Source organism: Pungitius pungitius, chromosome 21, assembly GCF_949316345.1.
Source record: "Pungitius pungitius chromosome 21, fPunPun2.1, whole genome shotgun sequence".
Taxonomy (NCBI): domain Eukaryota; kingdom Metazoa; phylum Chordata; class Actinopteri; order Perciformes; family Gasterosteidae; genus Pungitius; species Pungitius pungitius.
The window spans coordinates 13555584-13574760 of record NC_084920.1 but is presented as its reverse complement, the minus strand read 5'-3'; the positions used below and the strand labels follow the sequence as shown (position 1 = coordinate 13574760).

General features: G+C 42.4%; 1 protein-coding gene and 1 long non-coding RNA gene across 3 annotated transcripts in view; both read left to right on the top strand.

Annotated features, from left to right (window-relative positions):
- Positions 1-19177, top strand: part of rpl38 (ribosomal protein L38) — a 420537-nt gene that overhangs the window by 337561 nt on the left and 63799 nt on the right. The gene's annotated exons all lie outside the window — the stretch shown is intronic.
- On the top strand, positions 9296-11530 carry LOC119213041 (uncharacterized). Its single transcript, XR_005119871.2, has 3 exons — positions 9296-9691; positions 10537-10823; positions 11013-11530. It is a non-coding gene; the product is annotated as an uncharacterized LOC119213041 (long non-coding RNA).

The window sequence follows — 19177 nt, the reverse complement described above, 5'->3', positions numbered from 1 at the left end:
ATACCATCTCTTTGGCTTTTCTTTGGCCTCCCCTTTGCACATAATTCATGAATAAGCCAGAACATGAGGGCATGACCCGGATTGATGTCACTGCGCGCGTAAACATGCACGTATACTGTAGCTTCCCAGCTCCTGTTCCAGTTCATTAAAGTTGTCCCCCCTCTCTTTCTCCATGTGTTTCTGTGACTCTCTCTCTAGACCTCTGCTCCACCGAGAGAAAGAGAGATAGAAAAGGGGGGGGGGATTAGTGTCTGCTTGGTTTATTTCAACGCCTCCAAAGAATCGGGGACTAATCCCGGCCTCGGGCCGCCTAGTGGAAGCTTCTGCTGTGTCAGCGGGGCGCAAGCGTGCCACGGAGGAGCCAAATAAGAGGCTTTGTCCTCACACGTAGCGCTAATTTCTCCTCGACCCAGGTGTCCGCGTCGACTTATTTTAGTTGGATTCAAGCCAGTTCGGTGTTAGGAGAGTTACACCCCTGGAACACGAGGGGATAAAAATAGTCCGAGAATTTGATCAATTCAAGACTTGATGCGTTGTATGCCCTTGGCTCAGCGTCAGAATGGAAGTTGTGAGCAAAGAAACACAGGAGCATGTATTGTGGTAAACAAAACACCCATAATGATGCTTTTAAATTTTGAGACTGTGGTTCTTCTGTCAGTCAAGTGGAAAGAAAACATCAAAACTACATACACAGGGGTTTATGGATTGGTCCTTCGTCTGAGCACTAGATGATATTCAAACATTTCAGAAAACTTGTAATACAAAAAGCAAATGTCTTAATGTAAGTAAGTAAGTACTTGGTTGAAGTTTCATGGTGATATCTATTAAGGACATTTTGTAGACTATTCACCGTGTGGCTTTATATAAGTAAATTAATGCAACTTTAAAATACATTACCACCAGGAGAACTTCAATAACCTAAAATGCACTTCCATCTCTAAGGTCCAACAATAGAGCACATGACGGCATTAGGATGAGCACGCTGTCATCATATCGATTACTGGATTTTACAACTTTGACCCTCTTCTGTGCAACCACCACAACACTGAACTGTTTTCATGGTCTTTTAAATGCAGAACACTTTCAAACTACTTCAAATGAACTTCGCAATAGGTTACCTTTACTACTACTACTTGGTATATAAATAGTTCTATCACTATAATACTATGTTAACTCAGAAATGTATTGTGGTCAGATTATTAATTGTGTGATTACCATTTTGGAAATTGTTCTCCCTCAGCGGTCTGTACATGGTAGAGTAATGAAATGCAACTTGTTTCTGCCCAACACTCGAGACAGATAAGGAAAAACACACATAATCCACATGGCTTAAAACCCCTGGAGGTGAAAGTTTGTTTGTGGGTGGACAATATGACCGTCACTGTTTCCTCTAAATACAGACTTTTACAGTAAAATTATTTTTGTGGTCAGATAACAAATTAACAAAGCGAAAGCATTCTTTGAGAATACTACTTCTTACATTCAAATTAAACATGTCGCCGTGATGATTGTACTGACAAAGGCTTTATAACCTTCCTTAAGTCCATGATGTTGAACGGAGGCTTTGGCCACACAAGCAATACTTGACAGTAGTTAATAAGAAATACACTGTGGGTTTTAGTCTCTTCGGGGGAATTGCTAATAGCAATAAAAATATGAAGTAATGTCGGCTTTGGCCCGGAAGGTCATACATTTAAGATCGCCAGATTATGTGTGCCGAGCGGTCTTGTTATTGCTTTGTTCACCCCGGTCTTAAAATTTGTCCGTGCAGCACACTGGTTGTTTTTGTGTACACATCACAATCTCTGTTCGAGTGTGGAGAGATTGGGAGGGGGGGCGGGGGGGGATCGCCTGGCTCCCAGACACGCTGCTACTCCAGCCCATTTACTTTCCCTTTTTTTTTTTTTTTCCTTCCTCCTCTTGGGCCAGAGTTCATTTCTTACAGAAGAACTGTGTACAGCGAGGGTATAAACAGTCACACCGGCATAAAAAAAACACACACACACACACACACGCACACATTCACTTTGTAGCACTGTTTTTTCCTTCCCTACAACCTGAGCAGCAGTCGGCGCCCCTCAGGGCTGATGAACAGGCCATAATTCACAGGCTGCTCTGTGACTGGACTGGGACCGTGTTTGAAGGGGAGGGGGGGGGGGGGGGGGGGGACTGTTGGCAATTACCAACCAGCCATGTGCTTGTTGTAGTGGTCTGAAAGTCAATAAAGTTCAAACCTGCTGATTGAATTTTTATCTGGCTCTGAAATGGAATGCGACTGCTTTGGAAAAACAAACGTGGTTTCGACCGCTTGCTTGATGAAAGAGGAAAAAGGAAACACGCGCGTAAAACGTCAAAGAGCGCAAAGAAAACCATCCTCCGTTTGAGTCATCCGTTAAACAGCAGCGATGCAATCTGAAATAAAAGCCATTGCAATTAGTCACGCTGAAAAGGCACGTGTTTGCCAGGCTCTCTGTGTGACTATAAAGAGTAGCTTTCAGTCACTTGTAAATGAGAAGTCCTTCGATTCTTGCCTGTCACCTGTTTGTTTGGACCACCTGTCTGGCCCCCCTGACCGCCTCGCCCCCCCCCTGCTGTCGCTCCTTTGGTTCCGTCTGCCTCGCTGTATTTAACTAAATGTAAATCTAAATATCCCAGTTGATCCAACAATATACCCGAATACTAATCATTCAAAACCCTCCATTCACCCATAAGTCTCCCCTTTAGGGTTATAGGGTTAGGGTTAGGGTTATAGGGTTAAGATACGGATAGATACGGATGTAAAAGCGCATTAAGGCAGGTAATAAACCAACGGCACCAACAAAAAGCACGCACATCATCAACACCGCTGCAAAAGTAGGAGAGAAGGTGTAACCTCTGACAGAACTATCACACTCTTTTTGCTGCAGTGCAGGAGAAAGATCACACAGAGCCTATTTATTATTTAATGATGCATTGAATGCACCGTATATGCCTCAAACTGGAGAGCGTGTGGGGTCTATTCATAACGCTAGGTGTGTTTTAATGAAAGTTCGTGATGAGTGTTAACAATAAGGTTGATATGAATCATAGGGCTTTAGTTTGATACATTGGGCCCATACATGCTAAGACAAATAGGTCTGCATCTTTTATTAGCACAAAACACCCAGACGGTATGAGAAATGGTGGAAATGGTGAGTTACATTACCGCAGCGGGATTGCAGGAAGGCATATTGCTTAATCTGTTGTGTCGTTTGAAAACGTGGCCGTTCACCGCGTAGTCTGGAAAACCCAACCGGACCGGTTACGAGATAGAAACCAAAGCCAGAGAGGAGGTAGCAACCACACGGCAGCTGGAGCGGCTGCAGCCTTCTCTCAGCCCCGTGTGAGGAACTTGCACTTTGTCTCTAATCCAGCAGACACCAGAGTGCTAAAACTTGTTCACCGTAGATTCAGGGAAAAATAAATCACTCCAATGGGAGAAGCACGTTCACGATAGACGATTTATTTCCATTATTTTCCAGATGACATGAAGTCAAATGCATGTGTCCTGTTTGCACGAGAGAAACGAAAAACAAACGTGCCAAAGTCACGGTACAGGCCGAGGACAAAAGGAGAACTGTTCACCGAGATTCCCGTGCAACTGATTTGAATACGATATTTCTCCAATTAGCACCACAATAGGCTTGAGGCCACAGCTACATTCCTCTATGCCAGAACAGATCTTCGTTTCAGTACTTTTGAGCTGTGGCTGATTGTGCTCTAAACCAATTAAGATGTCATACACCTTTTTTGCAGGCGAGGTCACAGCGTGTGGAAACTGCCAGACTTCTGAATCAATTTGTAGCTTTGGGAGATAAATTGTGAAAAATGGAAATAATCCACTCGCAGTAAGGGATTTAATAAGGCCAGCGAGAAGTGCAGCCAGTAATTTTAATTGTTGTTTCATTCAAACAAATCACTTGCTGTCCTCTGGAGTTGGCTGATTATCAACGGGCCCTTTCCCCTCCTCTGGCTAATGTGCTTCAGTCAGTTATAGTATATCGGTCAGCCGTAAGAAAAAACAACTGCTTAACAAACACTCACAGTGTATATCCTTAAAGGGGCCATCTCATTTCTTGCATGCATAAATGTTAAAGATGATCTGAGTGAGTCTTTGAAGTGTATAATTAGGAATGACAACAAACTACTCTGTTTCCGTCCTTTTCTCTCTGGTGTTGGTTTTCCAGTCCTCCGCGTGCGTCACTTCCTTCCGAACACTCCAGCCCCTCTTCCGTCCTCCTCGACTGCCGCCCTCTGATTACGTCTAATTCCCCGCCTGCTCTCCGTAGATTAACGTCTCCCGGTGTAATCCCATTAAGTGCCCCGTGTTTCCGCCCGGTAATCATCACTCCTCCGCCCGCACCACGGTGGGGCCCCGAGGATCGACTGAGGTCTGACATCCGGCCCCCCCGCGTGAGGCCGTCCTCGGCCCCCTTTTCCCTCAGCCCTCGACAATCTGCCGCCCCAGCTGCCCTCCCCAAACTTCACTTTGCTTCGTCCTTAAGAAGTGGAACGTTTTGAGTCAGGTGAAAGTCTACAACTTTAGATATTTGTCTCCAGTGCTACTGCTTCATTTGATGATTTTAAACAAACACACTAGCGGTGTGGGCTTTCAGCTCACCATATTGGTCCAGAATGAAATATTGGTATGATATGTATTAATTTATTGCTATAAGAAGACAAATCGTAAATTAATTTGGTGACCTTTCCTTAAAATTCAGCGTTGCTTAGTATTTGCTGCTATTTAGCACCAGTTTGCGTGTGTACAATAATGAACTAAGATTGTAACCATTACAAAGATATGTCTACTAATTATCTGCATGTTAGCAGTTGGCTCAAAATAAAGCCTCACAGAATGAGAAGATGAATTTCTAACCTCCGTTGAGATGGAATAAAAAAAATCCATTTTTATCCAAAAATATGAGGAAAAATGTTGTTTTTATAAAGCTGCAATATTTTTTATTCTTTAATGGTTCTACGTTAATGGAGAAAAAAAAACTAGGGAGATGATCCACAAATTTGCTCATGAACAATGACTTATAGCCCCCCATTATCCTGAAGGAAAAGCAGGTAGATCTAATAAATGGATATTTCCGCTCTTCCAATGAGCATGTGTTTTGTTGCAATGTAACACGCTAAATACGGCCAACAGTGATCTTCTTCTGGCTTCTAGCGGAAATTTCCCGCGCTCATTCTTTCGGACTTGTTTATTGAATCAATATACAAATCAACAAATTTTGCTTTTGGGAGAGCGACGACGCGGGGGATAAATTGCTCTCATAAACTAAATTGAGTATTTGCCTCCGCTAGTGACCAGACAGCCGGAGGACGAGTAGCATTCGAACCATTTTTTTTCCAAAACAAACATTGGGATGTGGATGCCACCTCTGCGACTTCAATAAACTCCCTATTGTGTAATACAATAAGCATTTATCAGCGTGTTTTCTCAATCCCTCTCTCTAATGGCTGACTGTCGACTCCTATTATCTCTCCCATATATCTGTCTGTGGTGTTTTCCTCTCAGACTGTGTACAAATTTATTCGTGAACACACCAGGACGTGTGACACAGAGCTGTCTCTGTGCGATTGAGACGCTATCAGTTCTGCACTTTGTTTGGTCATGAAGCAACGTTCTGTTCAATATTATCTTTATTTTTTATCTCTGCACAGTTGACACAAAATCGTAGGTTTAATTTTATAATCTCTCTCTGGTTTCTGTTGTTTTTTTTGCCAGATAAGAAAAAAAAACAATTTAAATAAGTTTCAGCTTGATTTGAAATATGTGGAGCAAATTACGCCGTGGTGCCGCTCTATGTGTTAAAATGTGCCAGCACCATGAGAACAATGGCACCAACACTGTTCCCCTTGGAGGAAAATCCCCTGCTTCCCACCAACCCTACCTACAGACCTTCAGTCTAATGCGTGTCTGTTGAAGTCAAACAAAACAACAGGAAGTTGTTTTTGAAAAAAAAAAAAAGAAGTTTGCTTGTTACAAACTGAATTTGACACACGGACTGAGGAAATAAGGGGCATCTTTTTTGTAAGATACCGTACCACGTACGTTGGGTCCAATCCCGTGTATTTTCAAAGATCGGGACGTGTGAGACGCACTTTGTGTTGGTGGCCTCCAGACTGAGCTTGGATTGAAGCATTTGGGGGGAAAATGGGTGTCCCCTGCGCTTAAATTTGATTCACGCGGAGCCTCAGACCCGTAAGAAGTTCTTCAAACCACACGAAATGGTCCCTTCAAGGTTGGAAGACAGTAGGTGAAATAGCACTTTGGTGTTAGTTGATCATCCGAAACACACTTCCAGTGACATCGACGTTTTACTGTATGTATCCGGGGTGACGGGGAGTCTCTCTGATCTGCTCGCCATCCAACAGAGCCCGTAGACTGTTTTTTAATGGGAAGAGGCCCGGAAGCGCATCCCTGCTGGACCAGCGGCGCAGTAACTAACTCCCGCTGTCTTTAAAGTCTGGGCAAGCAGGAGCACTCTCGTTTACCCAAGCATCATTAATCTTACTTTTCCTCTGCCTGTCCTCCTTCCACCTCCTCCTCTCCCCTGGTGGTCTCCCCCGGGCACTCGTTTGCCTCCCTGGCTCATTTTGCTTCTCACACACACATGCACACAGTTGCACCGAACACACCCGAGCCCTCAATATCTTCCTCTCCCTCCTTCTCTCTCTCAGCCAGGAGTTGGGTCGGGAGTACAAGAGCAGCAAATGTCCTGAGATACTGTGGATCAGACTGGGCCGGGGGAGGAGGAAAGCTCCAGAGGTGCAGACTGTGATTAGATGAGAGCAGAGAGGGAGCACGTATGGCAACTTCAGCTCTGGAGGAACTTTGGAATTGGGGTGTGTTTTGTGTACACTGCGCAGACATTGGAGGCCCATAACCTTTTCAGGCAATTAAAATACAAGTGATTGATCGTTGATTGAGTGATTGGTGTGTCAAAAATGCACTCTCTCCCTCAAGTTGCACGTTAAAATCTAACGTCAAGAACTGCACAACTGTGCGGCTGTTCCAACAAGCTGGATGGATAGGTTTCACTTGAGCTGATGTTTGTCGGCTCCTTTGTTTGTCATGGACATCGTAGGATGTAACGGAGGACGTTTTCATGCTGCTGAATATGAGAAAACCATTAGCTCAAGTGATGCGCTTGGCGCCGCACTGCGCCAGAGGAAGGCCGGAACCAAACGAGTCCTTGTGTTTGTAGCGTAACTTCAAAGTCCCGGGCTGTTTGAATGAATTTCTTTTGACCACCTTTGCATACAATAACGGCGAATAAATCATGGCAGACAATGCGGCGGCTTTGATGTGTACAGGCGAAGGACGCGGGGGCAACTTTGGATATTATAGAGATTAGTGAGTCCAAGTTTGAGGAGCTTTTCATCAGTACGGTATTGTGAGATCAAGTGTTGATCACTGCTTTGCATCAATAGGGGTTTTGGTTGAAGTGAATATAGTGCTCTTTAAGATTGTAGTAATGTGTCGACAAAAAAAAACATTTAGTCTTGTAGCTAAGGCATATTTATACTAATTTGATTAGGCAGGCAACAGAAGCAATCCGACAAGGCAGCGGGTAGGGGCTCAGCTGACCTCTGCGGAACGAGGTGGTGGACCTCTACGGCCAGGTAAAAACCTGAGGTTTGACGCTGGACAACGCGAGTAGAGCAGAGGAAAAAACGAGAGGTAAACTACTGAATTTCACTGGACAGAAAAAATGAATAAACTCACATGGCTGGAACAAGGAAAAGCCGGAAGTACTTATGTCGGCTGGGATAACAGGAGATGAGAGACAGCTGTGTCAATGGAGGAAGGTGCGGCAATGGGCGTTACTAGGGGGACACTACAGGTTTAGACAGGAATCCTCACAAAACCGATATAATTTAAGTCAAAGCTTCATATGTAAATGTTTTGCAAAATAATAAATTCCTCATTTCAGGGGGAGATTTGAAATAATCAGAAAACCAAAACATGAAGGACTTCAGAAATCAATAGTTAGTTGGACTGCAAAATAAACCAAAGTGTGTTCGGTTCCACCAGAGTTGCATTCATGACCTGCATTTTCAGAAAATCTGCAACAACTTTAAAAGTTTTTTAACCCTGGCTTGGTGAAGAAGTTATTATATTAGCCAACGAAATAACTTCAATTTACTTTGGGTATTAGGTGTCTAATTAGGTATCTAAAAGCAAAACAACCTTGCAAGAGATGCAAATTGATTGGCTGAATAGAGAAAAGGGACAAATGGTACTTTTTTGTCTTCTTTGAAACATTAGGTTTCTCACCTTGTTCATTTTTCTGTTACTGTCAAAGAAGGATGGAAACTATTGATTAGTTCTTTGATTCTATTGTAGCACTTTACCATAAGTGCAACAGCTGTATGTCCTTGGATGGAAAAAACACCGTCGTAATTACAAGTGCACAGTAACAGAAATCTTCCAATATTTCGTATTGTTGCCAAAATACCCTTTACATACGCCTCTCATTCTGTTCATCAATTCAAATGTATTTTTTTGGACAAGACTAATGAATTTTACATTTTAGAATGCTACATTCATGGATGATGAATAAACCAAAGCACTGCTTTGAATATGAACCCATTTTTTGTGCTTTTAATTGCTCTCTTAAATTGCTTTTCTCAATTCGTCATTGTTCATCATGTAATGAAATGTGCCGCCCTAATCAATTAATTATCCTGTGTAATTAGTTATTAAAGCTTGATTGCATTTGCTTTGCAACACAATTGTGAAGATATTCTGTCACGCCGCAGGGTAGAAATGTCTTGCTCTTTGGCTATTATTAGAAATAATCAGGAGACTTATGCTGGATAAATGTCACTATTTTAGTTCATCGGTCCCTCTATAGAATGGTCATATCCAGCAAACTTTGTTAAAGTAATTTAATCTGGATTGTCTCGTGTCTATGTTGTCTCGTGATTTCCTGTTTTATTTTGAAAGTGAACCTTCCCTCTGCGTGCCGGTCCGAATGCCCTCCCTTCCCCTGATCGTTTCCACCTGTGCTCTTACTCCGTGTGTGTGTGTGTGTGTATTGTCTGTCTATTGCCAGTTCGTCTTGTCCCTTGTACTTTGTTTAGTATAGATTTTTTGCCATCTTTAAATAAACTTTGATTTTGAACCTTGTTTCAGGAGTTTTTTAGAGTTGTTTTTGACCACACACACCTTTGAAAACATTGATTGCTAGATCTAAATTAATTATTCAAAGCATTTCTCAAATTATAATAATTTAACTTCATGCATTGTATTACTGTGCTTTTAACCTTTAATCACACGTTAAGTCCAAATGTCGGGTTTGCTGTAAATATACTCGTCCCTGTCAGGGCAAGTTCTTCTTGGTCCAACATATTGAACCTGAAGACACACGTTTGAAGGTGTGTGTTCTAAGTCTACTCTACAAAAATCAAAGATTCGAGTCGACAGAGAGGCTGGTGTGCTGTAAATAGACTGGCCAGTCCCTCGTGCTCCAACCTGTTAAACCTGAAGACACACCCGCTCTGTTCACGCAAGCCGAGGGTGACACAAGGACTGACTTTTGTTCTTAACAGCGTGTGAGTTTCTGCAAGTGTGAAGGTGTGCGTTCACTTCTCTCCTCTGGATATATAAGTCTACTCTACAAAAAGTAAAGATTCAAGTCGACTCTGAAAGCAAAAGGTAAGACCACTACTCCTCTTTTCTCTGCTCCTAATGGCCGTCTCGCAGTTCCTTTCCAAGTTGCTTTTCATGGTCGACGGGGCTGATGGAATTGTATTACTTGTGATTGAAAACCAATGGAGTTTTGAAAGCAGAAAGAGATGGAAAAGTGCACTCAAAATGCCAGTCTACCCTCCAGATGCTCGCAATCTAATTTCCTGTCAGCGGTAATAAATGGGGAGTCACCCGATGGCAAAGATAAGATGCTATTTCACCATCGGGGTCATCACTTAACACCTGATAAAGTCTGTGGGGAGCAGTTGTATTCGACAGTTAAAACAGGGATCATCAGCGTGGAAGAATTGTTAATCTGTCAAATCAATGTGACTTCACTCCATGAAGTGTTCAAACCGCAGTGTTAATGAAACCAGACAGCTCTGCACATCATATGGTCTACTGTTATTTTAAAAGGTGTTTTTTGTGAAGATTTGATAAGACTTCTCCATCACGTGGATTCAGCAGCCAGTAAAATGTAGTTTGTGTGTTACTGTATGTTTGATTAAATTATTTCCTTCGGTTTATTCTGAGGAAGTAGTTGAAGGAGGAATGCTACTTGGGCAGTTGCAAAGATTCCTTAAAACAAAGTGAGATGAGGATGGTAAAAAAAAAGATGTGCTGAGTCATTTCCCCAAATAGCAAACAAAACAACATGAAGGCGTAACGACATGTGAGACTCGGGATGCTGTTACTGTGAGAAATGCTTGCATTGTCGAACTGAGAGTTCACACATGACATGGTTCACCACGTGTGTTCAGCTATAGTCAAACCATGACAGACAGACAATAACACAGGCTTTGTCTTCCCAGTTTGGATCAATCCATCTGAAAGTCCACCGGGCCAATTGTCAAAGAAGCCAAGAAGCGTCGGTCATCTATCATGGGAAGAGGGGAGAGCGACTGGGATGAGAAGCACGGGGACACGGTGCAGGCTCAGCCCCGAAAACAAGAGGAGAAGAAGAGTTCAAGCTCGGGGAGCAAATGTCCCAAGTGCTGCCTGCAGACACGGAACTGTCTGATGAGCGCTGAGTGCGGCAGGTGCCTTCAGATCTCCAGCGTCGTGGCCTGGTGTGGAATGTGCATCCGCCTGTTTGTGTGTAAGTATGAAAAAAAGGAAGAAAAAAAATATTGAAGCGAATTCCTCCTTGGATGGAGTTGGAATCCATGCAAATACAATATTTTAACCCTATTGTTTAAAAAGGTAGACGTGGGTTTTTCCCGAGTCCACTGTCCATTTACACTGCAGGTAAAATCACGCCAAAGCTTCTTTCTCATTTTAATTGCAGAACGTAAACGTCAACATCCGGAACAGTTTTTGGAAGATGGGTTGAATCTCAGCGCCGGCCAGCTGCTTTACCGAGATTCAGAGATGAAAATATCCCCAGTCTATTTCATATACTCGCTTTACATATCTCAATCCAGGAGTTTTTTATTTAACATTGAACAATTTAGTATTTGTGTATAAAACAAACTAAATCATTTGAATGAATGAATTGATTGTGATTGTATGTATTTACTGTGTGCTTGATCAATATTGTCTGTCCAAAATGTAATAATTGGATCCTATTATAGACAATCGAGAGAAATTGTCATGGTTGTCAGCATAACGATTAGTTATAACCAATGATCCCCCCCCCATAGTGAGTCCACATTACTGAGATATATTACAAGAATGAACTGGAGAATGACCCCAGAACCCAATCGGTCCATCCAAATCTGTCTCTGTCTGGCACGGAGGATTATGAACAAGTGGACCTGACAACAAAAAAAATGTATGAATGAATGAAAAACACGTAATAAAGTTTGCAGCAATAAGAACAAAATTGTATTTTATCCAACACCACTAATAGAGAGACCTGTGGTTAATTAAAAGACAGGCCTGATGTCACTGCGTGGCATGGCCAATTGGAGAGAGGTGCTCATTGTGAACACAACAAGCAACAAATATATTTCATTTTTTATAGTTTCACAAGGCAATGATTACATTACTGCCTCTTTGTGTCTCCTTCTCCGTCACACAAAAAGTATATAACCTGTGGGGCAAATCCATAAAAAAAATGAGAATGAGCAAAAGCAAGTTGTCAGGGAAATGTTCTAAAGTCTCCCAATGCAGAAAAAAAGGGCATCTTCTTGTTTTGCCTTAAAAAGAATGTTGTTCTTAACTACATTTTGGCTTCGTGGGGAAACTTTTCACCGTCATGCCTTACAAGCAAGCAGCAACAGTCCTCTCAACTTCTGATTCCAACAGAACAACCAGAGCAAAACTGCAATAGATGAACCCAAAGACAAGACCAACAATCATTCTCTGGAAGTGTGGGGTTAAAATTCTCATTCAGAGAACAATGTATCTGTTATTAATCATCCTCTCCCTTTCCATTTTTTTAGCGTTCAATGATCTATTTTCGTTTTCCCTTTCACTGCATGTCTCCGTTCAGTTGCGGCCTCTTGTGTGCCACCGTGTCAGTGTAGGCATCACATACAGGGGTGACATTTCAAGGAGACAGATTAGGGCCTCTCACCAATTAATTTTGCCTCCCTTCCTCTGTTAAATACACAATCAACCAAAGGCAAAATGTCATTGAAATAAACGAGGAGCTGCCATGTGGTTGACAATTACTGCAAAGCCCCTCAGAAATGCCAATACGTTAAAGTGGGAGCAGTGTGTGAGATGAATGGAGACCAACGGCAGTCTGTTTGGAGCCACGTTTCCGGAAGAGCCATGTTGCCGCAACACTGAAAAGGATTTGTGTTAAAAGGTCAAGATGTTAGATGAACACATCCGTTAATATCGTACCAAATTTGGAATGACCATGCCAAGAAAGAAATGGATGGCTGGTAATACTCATTGCAAACTGAACGAGTACATCCCTTCAACTGTGAACATAACCCAGGTGAGTCAAACGAATGGTTATATCCAGTAGTTACAATGCAACTGCAGCCACAGTCTTACATCATCGGCCCCCACACCCCTTTCTTCAAACAGATTCCGCATTGCTTTTGCATTCTGCAATCCGCCTGTCTGTTCCATCTATATATTTGTAAATTGCAAATTGACAGATGACATTAAAATCTACTCCAACCCGTGCCAATCCACTTCGAGTTAGTTGCTCGAGCCCCGAGACGTTCTCGTCCCTCCTCCACGTGCTTTGTACTGCTAAATGTGGCAAACCAGCCTCTCAGCCTCCGCCCCCCCTGACGGAGCAAAACCCAGTCAGGTGTGCTTGCTAGTGGGACGCATGCCGCGTGTCAGGGTAGTGAAACAGAAACTTCTTCTAGCGCTTCCACGAGCCATTTTAATCACCTTCTTTTGCCAGGAATCACAGCCGGCCCCGGCCTGTGATTGACTTGGCTCCCGTCCAGCCTCAATACAATTTGTTGCATAAATGCTAAATCGATGGGTCATTACACTAATGAAATGACATGACAGAGGGACATGATCCCGCGGTAGCATCAAGGTTCTTCATAGCTTCGGGCCATGGTTAGATGCAAAGATTCTGAAAGGTTTTAGAAATGCTAGATCAGTGAAATTCAGTGAAGTCAATGTCAAAAATGGTCTTAAATCCAGCCCGTGGCAAGCTGTGTGCGTATATCTCCCACACAACTAAACCAACCCTTATGGACGGATTCCTGGTTCACTCTCCCGTGAAAGCCCACATTAACATCTGTTTCCACAGACGAGAAATAAAATATCACACTGCAATCCACCCACCTCTCAGGATAAAAATACAGATTATGGGATATGAAAGGTCTGTTTATAGTTATTCCAACGGAGGACGAGCAAAATTGGGCCTGTGGCATCTTGGAAGTACACTCTGCCCGCCCATTGAAGATGTCCTGACTCATTCATCTTAAGGAGTCAGAATTCACATTTTCCCAGAAACCTTGAATACTTGCTCACACTGGTAATTTATTTTTATCTATACCTTTTACTGCCACCGTGAAGATGAAAGGTGGAAAAAAAAGTGATACGAATGTTGAGATAGGCACTCTTTGTGTGTGTGTGTGTGTGTACCTGTGCTTGTGTAGGTTGAAGTGAGGAAGCAACAGGGAGAGAGGCTGTGACAGAGAAAGAGACAGAAAGAGATGAGATTTGTGATCTCATCTGTTCACCCGGGGCCTCTCTCCAGAGCGGCCTTTTACCGTCGTCAATCATCTCCATGGAGACATCTTAAAACTCTGATGGATGGGTAGCTCTGTTGCATTTCGAACACGCCTGTGGTACGGAAACCAGTGTTGGGCCTCTTGTTGAAGCCACTGCTCAAGGTACTGACCAGCAGAAAAAGAGGTTGCTATTAATACGCAATAAAAACGGTATAGAAATACTCAATTACAACTTATTATAAGAAATCGTAATATAGAAGTTTCTGGGACCCAGATTCATTCCCTTTTAAACAGAGCAAGGCAACCTGCTACTAATGCTAAGCTAAGTAAGCTCAATAATTTGAGAGTGGTATCGTTACTTTATGGAACAAAATCAATTAGAGTGGTTTCCAAAACGTCTGACTGTATCATACACGGCGTATCATTAGCGCCACAAGCGCTCCCTGCAAGGATTGGCCGGTCCGCCTTCGCTACATTTTCCCAACCAAGGCCGACTTTAACACCCAGCGTTGCTCCTCGCCCCAAGGGATGTAGAAGAAGAATCTGTTTTCCCCGAATTCTTATGAGAACTTCAACAAGCATTTTTGCTGGCGGCCTTTGCGGGCACTCACTTTGTCAGCATAATTCCCTGCCATTAGAACAGGCGATTTGAAAGGGCACCTAAGGCTAATTCTAGAGGACAAGAAGTGCTTTCACTCAAATCTTTTTACGCAGACAAAAAAAAAAGAGCCCGACAAGTAATGGGTGAGTGCAGTGAACTCTAGACAATAAAGTCTCCATCTCTGCTCTTCAAAAGAAATGGCGGTCAATGATGTCGTTTAGGAACTGTGCGCTACCAAAACAACACCAAACAATAGCCGTTGAGACAAATAAAAAGGAGCAATGTGTGGGATTTGGTCGTATTTAGCGGTGCAAGGTTTCCAGAAAGTACAGATGCTGTATTTAATCGTATTATCAGCCTGATCTTTAGGTGATAATTTAATAATGGAAACACAGCTATGTATACTTCATTTTTCATTTTTGCTAATATGTCAATGTAAATCCTAAACACCCCTCCAGAATCTGTTGAAGTACTGCCTACTACCATTTGAATTCACTGTACAGCACAAGCTCGTACAACATAAAACAAAGTTGAATCTTGCGAAAAACCTAAAAAAGAAAAAAAGAAAGCTTATTGAGCACAACAGATTTTAGGGCCTTTGAAAAACTGCATCAAAAGCAAACCCAGTCTTAAGAATTTTCCCCGAATCAGAAAGCAATCTACACTGCACCAACAAATTCTTTCTCCGAGGCGCTTTTTTCCTTTGACAGGAGTCCAGGTGTTACGGCGGAAATTAGCAAGTAAAATCTGAAAGATTTTGTGTGTCCAACACTTTGAATTTAAGATGAATTCCACTTCTTCCACAACATTTGATTTAATTCAGCTTCTGAGGCTCACAGCAAAAAAAACAGAATAAACATTGCTCGTTAGTTATTTTGAAATTTGTTTGGCTGTGATCCTCAATATCTTATGTATTTTTTTTTTTTTAAAAGAACAAAAAAAACGTTTTGCATAGCACCGATTATGTTGGACGTTTTTAGATCCTCTAATTTAAAGCAAACCTCGGTACTTCGTACAATTCTTTTGACTGACGGAATATTTCTCAAGTGTTCTGAGAAAAGGAAATGGAGTTCATCGTGGTTTCATCTATTCCAGCGATCTCGGCCTGTTGAAGAAGTGCCTCCATTGGGGAATAGTTTAAACAAACCAGGTTATTGCTTCTATCGGAGCATCCTTTGTTTCTTGGTATTGTGTGAGCCGTATGGTAAGGCAATTTAACAGTATTGTGAAACCGCAAGGCTAAAAATAAAGATTTCCCAAATAAGTGGATCTATTATTGACCATTAAATCAGATGTTTCACACTAAAAGCTTTCCAGCAAATACCTAAACAGTTTCACATTCTACAGTTTGTTTCATTCTTCTTCTTTGATTCCTTGTTATTCATTTTGGAACTTGGATAAATAAGAAAAACAACTGCATTATAAAATATCAGCAATGAAACAGTACACAACGCTTAGGAGCATAACTAATTAAATAAACATTGTTATAAATTAATCATTCAACTAACAACCCACCTCAAGGTTAATTTGTTCTGGAGCTTTTGATCTTATCACACAATCTTCTTCGGCAGATGGAGTTTGTCAATTTCCATTTTTCTGAGCATCCATGATGCCTAGTACATTGATTTTTCAAAGTTAACTCTTAAACGTCTTGGCAAAACATGTTAGCTAAATTATCCTGTGAGGAAGATTATGTGATACGCTGGAAAGTTTCATGCACACTTCTATGTAAGTATTTGTGACATTAAGGTAACAAGTTTACTCAAATCATTGTATGTAAAATGATCATTTTACAAAATCATTTTGTAAAGTGTCTCTAAGATTTGTGATTATGCCTTTTTATATACCTATTTTTCCCCTTTAATACATCTAATTTAGTTTAGCAGGGTTGCTGGATGGATTCATGAATAAACTTACTCGGTTCCTTTTGTAATGAAGGTATTTAAGGACATTTTGAAAGAAGACTGAGTCCTGTGGCATGGGCGACAACATATATGCACCCACAAGTAGGAACGCTTGGCTACTACAGATGAAAAACAATGACCACAGTGGCAAGATAGCTGAGACAAATGTTTTTGCTGGTGCATTAATAATGGATGATTAGATATCCCATTAGCAGTCACATTTCAAGCTTCTCACAAATTAGTTCACAATTGAGGTCAGAAGCATCGAAGTAACAACCGGCAAATGAATCCAACAGGGAAGTTGTATTGAATATGAGAGATCAAGAGGTATGCGGATCCTCCCGAAACACAGAGAAAGTAAAAATGTGCTATGGTGATAAAATCACTGATGGAAAGAGAAGATAGAATGCAAGCCACCGGGCATTTCTGGAGATATGAAGGAAATTACTTTTCAGCAATTAATTTTCTGTGGAGATGTGGTTCTGTGCCGTTAGGTGCTTGATCTTTGTGACAATGATCATGTAATCGTTTGACTAGAATGCTATCTAAACTATTTTTGTAAAGACCGTGTGAGTTGATGAATCCTTGGGTCTGGGAGCCGTAGCCACATGCATGTTCCCACTGGCCTGGTCGGTGGCTTGAGGAGTCCAGTTTGCTTAACTAAGTTCACGAGCTCACGTTGCACAACGTAAAGGCGTAAAGTGTGTAAGTTATGTAACAAAACCGGGAATAAGAAGTAAACGGTTAAGATGAATCTGGCTTGGTTTCACATGGAACACAAACCGGGGTCGCCGGAGTGAAAGTGTCTGTTTGGCCGGTCCAAACTGTCCACACTTTCTTTGCGGCGGGAGTTGCACAGATGGTGTGGTGTAATGACACAGATGGGATGAATCTTGGAGTAAGTCAAAAGCCCGATGCGTCTCACACAGGCGCCAAAGTGTTTCCGAGTGCGTCGCCATCAAACTCTGGGGTGTAAAATGCTTTGGATGTGAAGGAGGGGTCAGACTGTGACACGTAGCGTTCTCTTTTAAACCCGGAGGATCCGGTATTTCAGAGAAGCTTACAGTCAAACCTGCGAAATTCCACTGAATTCTCCGCTTTTCACGACCAGTCACAGAATCTCATGTCTTTACCTTTTTACTTGTCATAGCAGGAGAAGCACAGGTGGAACTAATCCGTTAGCGGTGGCTGAACTTCCATTCAGGCCAGGCCCACGTGGGAGCACGCACGATCCCCGGACCCTTGGACCGAATGCGGCCATCCTTGCCGTGCTATTAATTACAGCCTCGTGGCCTCTACCACGGAACGTTGACTCTCCATGAACAGTCTGAACACGTCTGTCCCTCGCCTGCGAGTCTACCCAGCCTCAATAAATTCAGCATGCTGCGCAGTGTACATTACCTCCAAGTGTGTTTTTATGTCTCCACAACCATCACTGGAAGGCCAGCACATGCGGCAGTGGGTTTTTTTTCCACTGGACCAGTGGAAAGTGACCTTCTCCGCAGTATATTTTACACCAGAGCCCCAGTGGCCCGGTGCCCTCTGTTCCAGCTGGAACGCAGTGTGACAGATGCCACATTAAGCCGCCCCCCCCCCCCCCCTCCGCCCTGCTACCCGCCATCAAAAATCCTTTGCAACTGCCTCTCATGTGGAACTAGACTGCAACAGCGCATGTCGTGTGTGTGTGTGTGTGTGCGTTCGCATTAACGGGTGAGGTGAGGGGTCTGAAAGGCTCGGGCCATCATAGTCACGTTGGACCTGCGCCTCTCCACACAGCCCTCACGCTCCGTGCCCGAGATGTGGTTTTTTTTGCGCTCACGTCATCCGGAATGATCCGTGTTCGCTTCAGCGATAATGGCGGGGTAATTTGTTTCAGCGCTGTCACGTTTCATCCGAGAGCTATCACACTCTACAATTATTTTTTATTAGGAAAAAAATGAAGCTGCAGCCTTATAATAGCGGGTTCACTTTGAGTGAATGTCGACTGAAAAAGGCAACATATTTTTATATGTATAATTTTTTTTTAAATACATTTTATTACATTTCTAATTTGCACAAAAACAGGCTTGTGTCTATCAGCGTATTAAAGTGAGGAAGAGCTTCATCGTAGCCATGACATTTGACCTAATCCTCTGAAAAGAAACTGGGAGCAGGCTCTTGAAATGAACATGTAAAGAGTTCAGGTAGAATATCCTTGGACAGCTTAATACTGCTTTAATAGTGAAGCATTTCTCTGTGTGGAAAATTATTATTACTTCTGAGTCACACTCCGACTTTAGAGCAATAGACAACGAAACACCACACACACACACTGAGGTATGCTCGATTTGAATCCATTTCCCGCCGCTTTGCCAGACAGTCACACAACGACCCAAACCAATTTACTCTCTGTAAATCTCTGTCTAGTTTCCCATCCTTTTCCCCCCCTAAGCTGAGTTCACCCTACATGTATTTAAGCCCCAATCCAACCCTGAGAGTCTATGTTTCAAGCCACCAGTGGCCCTCGTGTTTGTTTTTTGATCTTCTGGCTATTTATTCTTTCTTCGTTAGGTCAGCTTGTGCCTGTGCTGCTTTTTTGGTTTTGTTTTGTAACGTTGACCTTTTGCATCTTTGTGTGTGAAAGTCGTTCGCCAATGAAGGCTTGTATAAGTGGTCATAAATATATATATATATATATATGGATTTCTTCTGACAAAAGCTCTACAAACTCAGTCATTCTCTCCTAAAAAATCTTCATTTTAATAAAGGCGGTATTGTGCTATGAAACCAGAAATAATACTTTAGGAAAGGATGTAGTTAGCAGACCAATCCCAGCCTTGCGGGTTGCGTGAGCTCGTTTAGAAAA